Consider the following 12,833-nt stretch of genomic DNA (forward strand, 5'->3'; position numbering starts at 1 on the left):
CCTGTGGCACTGCGACCTTTCCATGATCTTTCGTACTCGCCCCTTTTTTTAAAGTTCACTGCTAATTTCTATCAACGATAGGAATTTTAAGATGTTCTCTGTAGCGACGTTTTTATCTGCTCAGGATATAAAGTGTGTTTTCCAAAGGAGTTATATCGTTTATATATGAGTAGGCTACAACCACAAATTAAGTGCTACGGCGTTTCTTCCTTACTGTGACAAAATCTGCAAACACTTTTTGGGCATAAGCTTAGTTGGGACATATGCTTGTTTCGTTTACAGTGTCTAGTGAGAGCCCTTGTTAATACACATATATTATTTTTACTAAAAAAAAAAAACTAATTTCTTAGAGTAATTTTCTGAAAACTTGATCAGGGCTTTCGAATGATTTAACCCTGGTAACAAGAGCTTTTATTTGCTACTGAATGCATATCTGTTTAGATAAAAAAATTATTTTCCAAATCGGTTTAGAACTAACGGAGTTATGAGGTAACAAACATAAAATCACAACCGAAAATACAGAGACACCTCTGTGTTTTTGAAGTCTTTTGAAAAAGGGAGGTTTTTTTTAATGAATAATAATGGAATGATAACCCCGTCTGTGCCATTGGTAAATACCAGCGGAGGGCACCGACACCAGTGAGGAATAATAGGCGGAGGAAAGAAGGAGAACTAGGTCAGTTGATCCGTCGTGACGAATTCAACAATGCATTAATCATGACGTTTCCAGGCTCTCGCATTTAGTACGATCTGATAGGGCATATTGCTAGCAATGGGTTACTAAGCGCCATTACTAATAATCCTTTCTCCCTCCAAACGAGGAAGTCCTAAATTCGGTTGTATGTTTTTTTTATTTATCTTTAATGTATTAGAAATAATGTTATTACTGAAACGGGAAAAACATAATACGGACACCGGTACCGTGTCGGATATGTTTGATGTGACGGATGTGACGGCGGCGCGGGCAGGAAAATATAATTTGTCGGATAAATCCGAGTGGACCGGTCAGAAGGTTAACGAATTTGTAAATAGCTTTTTACTCGCAGATGCTCAGGTTATGGAATGAACATTGGGAGCATACCATGACAGGTTTTCTCAAGAAATTACAACGTGGAATGTCTGTTTTTTTTTTAACAATTTAGAATGGCAAACAAGCTGACGGTCCACCTGATGGAAAGTGGTAATCATCGCCTATAGACATGAGCAGTACCATGGACATAACAGAGTATACTGTTTCGCCCATGATATCCCCCTTGCGTTGCCATTCCTGAGGACTCAGGTGTTTTTCCTCTGTACCCAGTAAATTCACGCCATATCCGACCCTTCAAATCGAAATACAGCTATGCAAACACAACTGCTTCATGGTTAAAACACGAATGGGACAGAGGTATCCAAGCAATCGACTTTTGTACAAAGTCGCCCCCTGGTGAGTCTCCCTCATATACACCAGATTTTAAGTTAGACTTTCAGGAACACAACCATATTCAATTTGCTGCAATAGTTTTTGCATGATGCCGGAACAAACATACAGACAGAAAGACAGATTATCGTTTTGGCTTCTATTTCCTAAACTAAGACCTCTCGTAATAATTTTTCTTAAATATCTGCTATGTACAGACATAGTTTAGTTACAATTTTATTATATTACTAGCTGACTCGACAAACGTTGTTTTACCATATACATTATTTCGAGAACTGTACATGAAAATTTATCGTACTACAATTATTATATTCGATTGCCATCTTACAACCCTATTGCGGCATATAAAAATCGCGATTAAAAACAGGGGTTGATCGTGAAAGCGAGAAAATTTCAATTTATATGTATTTTTCAATGTTAAAATTATAATAAAATAAAAATAAATAATTTTGTTGAAAAATAAAAAAAATTTAAAGGTAGGTCACCCTTATCATTGAGGGGTATGAAAAATAGATGTTGGCCGATTTTTAGACCTACCCGATATGCACACAAAATTTCATAAAAATCGGTAAAGCCGTTTCGTAGGAGTTTGGTAACAAACACCGTGACACGACAATTTTATATATTAGATTGATGTAAACCCATATCGCTGTCCAGTTGAATTGTCTGGCATTTTTTCAATTTATGTTTCTTTGAGGAAATTCTTCAATTTTATTAGTATACAGTCCTTTAAAATTTGGGGAAAGGGATTGTTAGTAATGGAGACTGAGAATCCCATTGCTAGCAATACACCCAACCAGGTCGACCTCCTCGCGGTTCTCCCTGGAAACTATCATGGTTGATTACTTGTGACTTCATCATGATGGGCTAACTGGCCTGTTTTCATTCTCATCTATCACCCTTCACTGCTGCTCCGCCAACGTATCCCGTTAGCGCAGGCGGGGTTACCATACCATTTTCACCCATCAAAAAAAAAGTCCTTTAAAATTTATAACACTGTCTTAGTGTCTAAATGGACGTTAAGGCTTGGTTCTATCAAGTATAATGCACGTACAGTTCTACGATGCTATTGTAAATCATTAATTACATCTTTTTTTTTTATTCCACTGAGGTGGCAAACAAGCATACGGCCCACCTGATGGCAAGTTACCGTAGCTTATGAACACCTGCAATACCAGAGGTATTACGCGTGCGTTGCCTACCCTAAAGAAACCTCTTTACCTCCCTTTTGAAGAATCCCATGCTATAGGCTCTTGGGAAAACCTCGGCAGGGAGGTTATTCCATAATCTTTTTTTTTATATACGACTTTAAATGGCAAACAAGCTGACTGAAAGTGGTAACCGGTGCCTATAGACATGAGCAGTACGATGGACATAACAGAGTATACTGTTTCGCCCATGATACCCCCAATGCGTTGCCATTCCTGAGGACCCAGGTGTTATTCCTCTGTACCCTGTAAATTCACGTCATATCCCACCCTTCAAACCGAAACACAGCCATGCAAACACAACTGCTTCACAATAGAAATACGAATGGGACAGAGGTACCCAAGCAATCGACGTTTGTACAAAGTCTCCCTGAGTGTTAGAGCACCCCAAAATTATATTTCTAATATAATATATGCGTAATCAATAACGAACAGAAAATGCTATGAAAAATGATTCAGTTCCTTTTTCAAATACATTCGCGTCATTGCCAGTAGGGTAAAGGCGCCACTTATCGTTAATCCCTCCGACAGATCTCCGAGAGAACAGTCCGCCTGTTGTTTATGGCACCTTTCCGGGGGTTTGTCAACAACAGTTCGGTGGCAAGTTCGCGTGCGACACGCACTGTGGCACTGTGCACAATCCGGCACACGGATTGTTATGAAATGGCATGTAATTTTTACAAATCTGTTGTTATACATATTTCGTAATAGTAAATAGTAAATGCTGTTCGTTTTCACCCCGTATAAGTCATGAATGATGGCTTTTTTTTTTCAATGTAATCATTTCATTATAGAGTATTGAATGTTTGTAAAAAATAAATAAATGTAATTTACAAATATTCAATGAAGATAATTAATTAGAATTATTACAGTATAGTCCATTAAAATCCATGTTTCTGTCTCATTTTATGTTACTATGCAGTCCTTAGAGATACAGTTTAAATGTCTTTTTCAGACAAATAAATTTGCGGGACAATATAGATATATCTGTAACTCAACTCAACTATATCTGTAACCCATAACAATACAACAATAAAGACATCTTTATATAGTTCAAATTGTTATTCCATGGCAGTCAGAATATATAACAAACTGCCAACAAATCTTAAAAACTTAAATTATAATAGGAGTAAATTTAAAAAAGAACTACATAAATGGCTTGTAAACAAGTGTTACTATAGTGTCCAGGAATATTTACAAAATATAAAATGTTGACACATTATAAAAGATTGACATTTCTGTATTGCAATTATTATTATATCTGTACAATTAACGTTTAACAATTTGACATGTTATTTTATTAAATTATATTATTACATGTTAAAAAAATATTTTGTCATAACCTATGTAATGACTGTTGCACGTCAGTAATGACAAAATGTGTGAAACCATTATAAAACTAGCATATGACCTTATTGTACAACATTTTTTGCGATAAAATTCATTCATTCATTCATAACAATTTTAAATTCTTTCCACCGCATAATTGCATTTCTGTTTTGCGAACGTTTGACCGAGAGAGAATGCTGTATAGTATTAAGTCCGTCTTTTGTACCGAACATTTTTTTTAATGTAATCAATAAAGAATAAATAAACTTTTTTGAAGGAAATTGCAGGGTACGGACATACAAAAACATAGATAGATAGAAATTCTTTATTGTTTCCTCCAAAAGATTACAATAGTAAACTTATTATAAATATAAACAATTACAAGAAATAATCACAGTGAGAAAACAATGGGCGACTTTATCGCTAATAGCCATCTCTTCCAGGCAACCTTTGGATGGAGAGGAGTAATTATAAACAATTTGGTGGGAGGCACGATGAAAAATTAATGGAAAGAAAAAAACATAGTTCTCGGAAATGGCAATGCATGAAGGGTGATGTAAATGATGCCGTTTACGTCTGTACATAATGGTCACTATTATCCATCAAGTGGGTAAGTAATCCCATAGGTGTCCATTCATAATCATAAGACATCTTACAAATTACCGGTCCCACTTATATCACAGCTTTAGTTCTCTTTGTCCATGCGAGTCCAGCTGTGAAAATAAATAAAGGACATTCAGAGGATAAGCGAGTGCCTCAAAATATTAGGTGGACAAAGTGAGGTAAAATAAATCCCATAACGAGGGTAGATAAAGTGTGTGTGAAACAGTGGAAGGTAATACTGAAAATCTGCAAAAACAAATTGACTTTACTTGGCGTAACAGTTTATCCTGTTAGAATCATAAAGGATAAATATTGGGGTGTTTGTCTTTTACGATTGTTTAAAATCTATATTTGACCTTGTGACAGATCAGCAAAAGTGCTATTATCTTATCAGACATTAATTGCTCATTTTTTAATACGGACACAAATAAATTTTTGAGCTACCTGCATCTATTTCATGTTTGGTTTCATTTCTAAAATATGACTGGTTAAATTAAAATAAAATCCCTTGGAACTACATACATATGTACATGTATATCTATCACGTCTATCTAATAATTAGGGTAGGCAAAAACAACCCTTGGAGCTGTACCTAATTATTTCGAAACGAGTCAGCGTGTGCTTCCTGTAACCGTCACGTCAAAAATTAAATTATAAACGTGTGATCAATTTGTGCATTGTTTACAACGTTTTAAATACTACAGCGGGTCAATCAAAAATTACAAAGATAGGAGCCCTAGTAGTGGGCATGCACCAGCCCAGTGTTTACATTTCGGCGCACGCATTCTAACCTGTTGTGCGGAGTGGGGAATATCGACCGTCCGGGCGCGGCAGTCTGGGTCGCACCACGCCCGCAGTTGGTCGTACTGTGATACGCTAGTGTCCATTGTGAGTGCTTTTACCCGTCATGCAGCCGGCAACACGCTGGCTGCATTGAGAGAACATCTTCAGGTGATTTTTTTAAATATGTATATTTAATTATAACATTAATTCTATGGTCACAACAATTGACGCCGTTACCCTATGTAATTGTTTGGCAAATTATGCATCTGTGATATGTTTACCTGTTTGGACGTTTGTTGAATGTAAAATCGGTGTTTGAATTTAGCTATTTTTAAACTAAAATCCGTTAGTACAAAGATCCATCGCGACGCCGTTTAGTCGTGCGGGCGTCGTTACAAAGATTCAGCTTTAAATCCACGTATTTTCAAAGGTATTTTTTTATTAATTGCAATTAATTTTTTAACCATTTTTATATAATTGTTTAAGTTGATTGATCGATTGTTTTTAAAGTGCATATTTAGAACGACTATCGGTATATAAATTTCTCGTAAACTTCTACATTCTCATGTTATCAAATGTATATATTTACTTTGTATATAACATGTGTATATAATACATAAATAAGTGAATTTTAAAATAATCCCTGATCCTTTAAAAAATTATTACTACAAATTATTTTCATGCTCAATTTTTTAAAGAAATCATCGTGATATCTTTAAACATTCCTACTTCAAACTTTTTGTCTCGCTTATCATAATTAACCGTGTTATTGATGTTATATGTTTAACAATTTGATGCTAATTCTATTTACTTAGTCATATTATATTACTTTATACACTCTATTTTATTATAAATATATCGTAAAACATAGAAAAATCTAATACGCAGTTAAGGAATCTACGCATGACATAAAAATGAGGGTAGATAAGTTATCCTTAACGATTTTTGTTATTTATTCTTTTTAAAATAAGTGGGTACAAGAAAATATAGTATACGTATATGTATTTTTGTAATCTGATAAATATTTTTGAAAGTTCAAAATTAAAATCGACGCTTGTTATTACCATATACTAATAATTCGTAAGTTAATTCGTTTTAAATTCAAAATGTACAATTCTGTAATGATGATTCGATGTTTATGGTTTAAACGGCTAAATATAGTCTATTGAAAATTTCTATTTGGACAAATATAGGTAAACAAATGAGTTTCAGCTAGTTTCTAATAAGAACTTTCGTATAATTTTAGGTTTTTTTGTGAACTTACTCGAACTGGGGGGAAGGGACTGTTAGTAATGGAGACTGAGAATCCCATTGCTAGCAATATACCCAACCAGGTCGACCTCCTCGCGGTTCTCCCTGGAAACTATCATGGTTAATTCCTAATGAATTCATCATGATGGGCTAACTGGCCTGTTTTCATTCTCATCTATCACCCTTCACTGGTGCCCCGCCAGCGTATCCCGTTAGCGCAGGCAGGGTTACCATACCATTTTCACCCATCAAAAAAAAAAACATACTCGAACTATGTTTAATTTATTTATTTATTTATAGGATCACCAACATAAGGTACAGCGAAGTATTTCAATACAATACACTAATGGACTAGGGCTAATTGTTCTTACATTTAGAGACAACCGCAGCATGAATTAATAATGCAATTTAAAAAACATTAAAATATAATTTAATTATTAAATGTTATCAAACGAATAAAAATATTAATAATTGATATGTTTTATTTAGTTGCTGCGTAGGTAGGTAACTACTGTACATCGTGTAATATTATTTTTTAACTAAAAACTTCAATAACTAAAGAATTCGATTTTTTTTTCTACAACTTAGAATGGCAAACAAGCTGACGGCCCACCTGATGGAAAGTGGTAACCGTCGCCTATAGACATGAGCAGTACCATGGACATAGCTGAATATACTGTTTCGCCCATGATACCCCCCCATGCGTTGCCATTCCTGAGGACTCTGATGTTATTCCTCTGTACCCTGTAAATTCACGCCATATCCCACCCTTCAAACCGAAACACAGCCATGCAAACACAACTGCTTCACGGTTGAAACACGAATGGCACAGAGGTACCCAAGCATTCGACTTTTGTACAAAGTCTCCCTCTGGTGAAAACGATGCTCAATTAATACAAAAAAATTAACTCGTACCTATATATGTATAATATTTCAATTAAATTCAATTATTTATTGCATTTTCATTTTGTAACAATATAAATCTTAAGCATTAGAGGTACAGTATCAACATGTACCCTGTGGAAGGGCACAGCAGTTATATAAATAAATGTTACATAAAATACACAACTTCATTTTTATATTATACATGCATAGTCGAGTAACACAAAATAAATAAAACATTATTACATTAAAACAAAACAAATAAGTACAAATACAATTAAATTTTCTTACTGAAAAATTCTTGCATTGTATAATAAATAACCTTTTAAAATTAAATTTTTTTTAATGCAATATCATTTAAAATATTAAACTTTTTAGAATCATTTTCATTTGTTAAGTGTATTGGGATGTTATTGTAAGTTTTTATTGACATTGCGTAAGGGCCTGAATGGAATAATTGTAGCTTCGAGATAGGTCTTTCTAATCTACATTGCGATCGTAATGTCTGAGGGCGGTTATGTTTATTTATATTTCTTTTTATTATTATTTTTAATAAGGAATTTCGCGACTGACTCTTGGCCACAACAGAATATCAGTGTTTTACTCTTTTAAGGGCAAAGCAATAAACTGGGTTGTGACCATTTTGTGTTACTATGGCACACTTGTTGGTTTATATATTTAGTTTATTTTTGTGTATTGTTGCTTTTTTATTTTCATTCTTTTATCTCTTTTACTGTGTATTATGTGTATGTTTTTTTTTTTATTGTAATTTGTGTGCTGTAAGTAATGTAAATAAATTATCTATCTATCCATTACATTTAACAAAATGACACGCTTCCAATATGTACATTGATGGTAAAGTTCAAATTTTGTTTAATAATGTATGGTTTGCATGTATTCCTACTATCTATGTTAGCAATTATTCTGAGACGTGGTTTTTGCAATCAATAACATTTGTATGGTAAGATATGGGGTAATAGAATTACCCCATATTAATATACCCTACTGAATAGGTAAATAAGTGATATTAGATGTCTCAATACTGAGACTTCGGGACTGCTTTAATCTAGGATTCAATTTAAAATCTAGGATTAGATTTAATTTAAACAATTCATGTAATGAAACTGTACTCGCAATGTGGGTATTAAGACAATTAAGCATTGACTTTACCTATTAAGGTAAAGCCTAAAAATTAATACGATTTAGTATAATTTTTAAAAATCTACAATTCTATGCAATACATATCTTTATACGCAGCTTCGTCTGTTTTTTTTTTATACAACTTAGTATGGCAAACAAGCTGACGGCCCACCTGATGGAAAGTGGTAACCGTCGCCTATAGACATGAGCGGTACCATGGACATAACTGAGTGTATACTCAACTTTGTACAAAAGTCGTTTGCTTGGACACCTCTGTCCCATTCGTGTTTCTACCGTGAAGCAGTTGTATTTACATAGCTGTGTTTCGGTTTGAAGAGTAGGATATGGCAGTGAATTTACAGGGTACAGAGGAATAACACCTGAGTCCTCAGGAATGGCATCGCATTGGGGTTGTCATGGGCGAAACAGTATACTCTGTTAGATCCATAGTACTGTTCATGTCTATAGGCGACGATTACCAATTTCTATCAGGTGGGCCGTCAGCTTGTTTGCCATTCTAAGTTGCATAAAAAAATGTTTAAAATTTATATTGATTTAGTATTAGTAAAGATAATTTGTATATTTGTATGATTGACAGCTAGAGAAGACTTATTGCGTTGGCTTTAAAGTAAATGGGATGAAGGCAAGGCAATGACGATGATTGATGATAGGCGGGCCATATTTGTCGTGTTCTAGATACTAAGCGATGGGTACCGACATCGGGGGTAGACCGGTGCGTAGGCTCTCTGTAGGAAGGGCTTGGCTCAACTACGATCTAAATAGAGACATATGGAGCTTTTGGAAGGCTTTTGTCCAGCAGTAGGACATGATATTGATTGTAAATAAATTTTAATATACTCTGTTTCAATTAAATTTAATGAAAAAATAATCAATTAATATTTTTTTTTAATTTACCTTTCGTCATTATCAACCGTTTACCGTCCACTGTTGAACATTAGCCTCCCCTGTAAAGGGGTTTGACAGTAGACACCATGCTTGATAGGGGGACAATCGCAGTTAAGCGTTAGTGATGTTTTAAGCTGGACACTGCCGCCCTACTCTCTACTATTAAGTTTTCTTAGTTGCCCCTTACAACATCCAGGGGAAAGGAAGGGGTGGCTTATTTTAGGTCGGGACCACACAGCAATGTTATAAAATTTATTTAAAGATTTAAATTTTTTAAATATATTATTATGAATTCAATTCGTTCGTTTCCAGCGGGAACCACGTGGAGGTCGACCTGTTAGGGTATATGGCTAGAAATGGAGCTGTTAGACCCCACTATTGACAATCCCTTCCTCCCTCAATATGATTAAGTTAACCACTTGAACAGTAGTAGTATGCAGTGATAGTATTTGTTAATCCAACCTTTTAACGAGTTATCAGGTATCCCGTTATCTATCCGGTAGCTGTTACTACTCTAGCGATAAGTGACGTAACCGGGTAGTACGTATGAACTTATATATATATTTTTTATATTGGATGAAAATGGAATGGTAACCCCGCCTGCGCTAACGGGATACGCTGGCGGGGCACCAGTGAAGGGTGATAGATGAGAATGAAAACAGGCCAGTTAGCCCATCATGATGAATTCATCTGGAATTAATCATGATAGTTTCCAGGGAGAACCGCGAGGTCGACCTGGTTGGGTATATTGCTAGCAATGGGATTCTCAGTCTCCATTACTAACAATCAAGTAAATAGGATTACTATGTAAGTAATCTTTTAGTATATTCTTTGAAATAACAAAAAGACAATGAAGTCGGTTTATAAGTCACGGAGTTATAAAATAACAAATATGTAAAAAAAAAAATAACCGGATTAAATAAAATAAAAAAAGGAGTAAAGTGGTTTCTTCAGGGTCGGTAACAGACGTAACCGACGTCCTGGTATTGCAGGAGTTCATAGGTTACAGTAACCGCTTACCATAATGTGGGCCGTATGCTTGTTTGCCATCTCAGTGGTATAAAAAAAAGAACTTCCTTCCTTGTTCATGTCGGTTGATAATAAAACAGAAATTTTACTATTAAAGTAATAAGGGAGACTCACCAGAGGGAGACTTTGTACAAAAGTCGATTGCTTGGGTACCTCTGTCCCATTCGTGTTTCAACCGTGAAGCAGTTGTGTTTGCATGGCTGTGTTTCGGTTTGAAGGGTGGGATATGACGTGAATTTACAGGGTACAGAGGAATAACACCTGAATCCTTAGGAATGGCAACGCATGGGGGGTATCATGGGCGAAATAGTATACTCTGTTATGTCCATGGTACTGCTCATATCTATAGGCGACGGTTATCACTTTTCATCAGGTGGACTGTCAGCTTGTTTGCCATTCTAAGTTGTATAAAAAAAAAACTCAAATTATTTGTTGATTTTTAAACTTTATCAAAACCTGTTCAGCAATAGTTTAAAAACTAAACCAAAATAACCAGTTTTGTCAGGACTGAAGTCGGTTTTTTTAAGAAACAAAATAGTAAATTGTTGATCGACTTCAAAAAGAAGGGGTTTCTCAATTTGGTTGCATTTTTTATGTTTATTATATTGTCCCTCATAAAACAAAAGCCTGACTGCGGTTGCCAATTTTCCTGCCAAGCGTGGCAACTATTGCCTCTAATGGTCTAAAGTCCCCAGTAGGAAGGTCTATGTCCAGCAGTGGACAGTTAGCGCTTATTATGATGATGATGGTAGGTCATTCACTCTTTGGAATCAACTTCCAGCAGCAGTATTTCCGAACCGATACGACAACAGAACCTTCAAGGAAAGATATATAAGGTATATTCCTTTTTAAAAGGCCGCCAGCACACCTGCAATGCCGTTGGTGTTGTGGGTGATCATGGGCGGCGGTAGTCACTTACCATCAGGTGAGCCGTATGCTCATTTGCCCCCTGTGTTGTAAAAAAAAAGTTATAAGATATGCAGCGCGTAAGTCTAAATATCAATATTAACATACTATGTAACATGGGTACATTTGTACCCGAAATTTCGCTTTCACTTTGTATGTACGAATGACATACATATCCCGGCCACACGCCTCCGTTACTGCACCCTGGGAGGGGTCAAAGCGTAAATTTTTTATTACAACCCTCTGTCTCTCTCTATTCCACTATATTCTGTCACTTTCTGTTCGTAAATTGAAGTGAATAAAGTTCCAGTAATGCGATATTGATAGGGTCATTAATGCCGCGCGGGGTTTTTGTAGAAAAATTTATATGAGTACTTGCTGTTGGCCATTTACAAGGGATCTGAATTAGTATATTTTTTTTATAGCACATTAAATTATGTACTGTGAATCGTTTATGAACTCTCTGTTTGTATAAATAAAGGCGTAATTGCTAATTTTATTCATAAAATAACGTCAAATCTATACTTGTAATAAATCTGTAGAGAGGTCAATTCTGTACATGAAATATATTTCCAAAATAACTATCAGGCGGTGATCAGTGATCGATACTGATGCCAAAAATGCAATTAGTAATATATTTGTCTGTCTGCCTGTATGTTCGTTATAGAAACAAAAACTACTTCGACGGATTTTAACGAAACTTGGTACAATTATTCTTCATACTCCTGGGCAGGTTATAGTATACTTTTCATCACGCTACGATCAATAGGAGCAGAGAAGTGAAGGGATATGTTAAAAATGTCCACCCGTGCGACGCCGGGACGGGCCGCTAGTCTCTAATAAACCTATTTTAGCTATTGAACCGTTTTGCCTCGTCATTTACATTAAATTCGACGTGTAGGTCCCGGTCGTTTTTTTAATTATCTATTTAATTATCTTAATTTAATAGTCGAGGAATGGTAAGCAGCGTCCGTCTTAAAACATCTCCAAAGCCTAACTGCGGTTGCTAATCCACTTGTAAAACGTGGCAATTACTGGCAAGACCCCCCAAGGGAAGGCTTATGTCCAAAAGTGAGATGAGATATATATATATATATATATATTTTCTTTATGCAACTTAGAATGCTATAGGCATTCTGTACCAGTCAACCTTTAGAATGTGTAGACTGAATTTACAGGGTACAGAGCAATAACACCTGGGTCCTCAGGAACGGCAACGCATGGGGGTATCATGGGTGAAACAATATACTCTGTTATGTCCATGGTACTGCTCATGTCTATAGGCAACGGTTACCACTTTCCATCAGGTGGGCCGTCAGCTTGTTTGCCATTCTAAGTTGTATAAAAATAAAGATAAATGCTTCATCAAATTCAGA

General features: G+C 35.5%; 1 protein-coding gene across 5 annotated transcripts in view; it reads left to right on the forward strand.

Annotated features, from left to right (window-relative positions):
- Nucleotides 1–5,387: 5,387 nt before the first annotated feature.
- The window catches only part of LOC113514192 (uncharacterized), a 106,943-nt gene continuing 99,497 nt past the window's right edge, over nt 5,388–12,833 (forward strand). For 3 of the 5 annotated variants that reach the window (XM_031909502.2, XM_052893718.1, XM_052893703.1), the window contains exon 1: nt 5,388–5,511. The gene's annotated coding sequence lies outside the window, so the exon portion shown is untranslated. Of the gene's footprint in view, nt 5,512–5,532; nt 5,774–12,833 lie in introns of those variants that run through there. The other 2 variants (XM_052893725.1, XM_031909503.2) reach the window with 2 other exon arrangements.

Source organism: Galleria mellonella, unplaced genomic scaffold (genome assembly GCF_026898425.1).
Source record: "Galleria mellonella isolate WM207_F2 unplaced genomic scaffold, CSIRO_AGI_GalMel_v1 utg116, whole genome shotgun sequence".
In the NCBI taxonomy this organism is placed as follows: domain Eukaryota; kingdom Metazoa; phylum Arthropoda; class Insecta; order Lepidoptera; family Pyralidae; genus Galleria; species Galleria mellonella.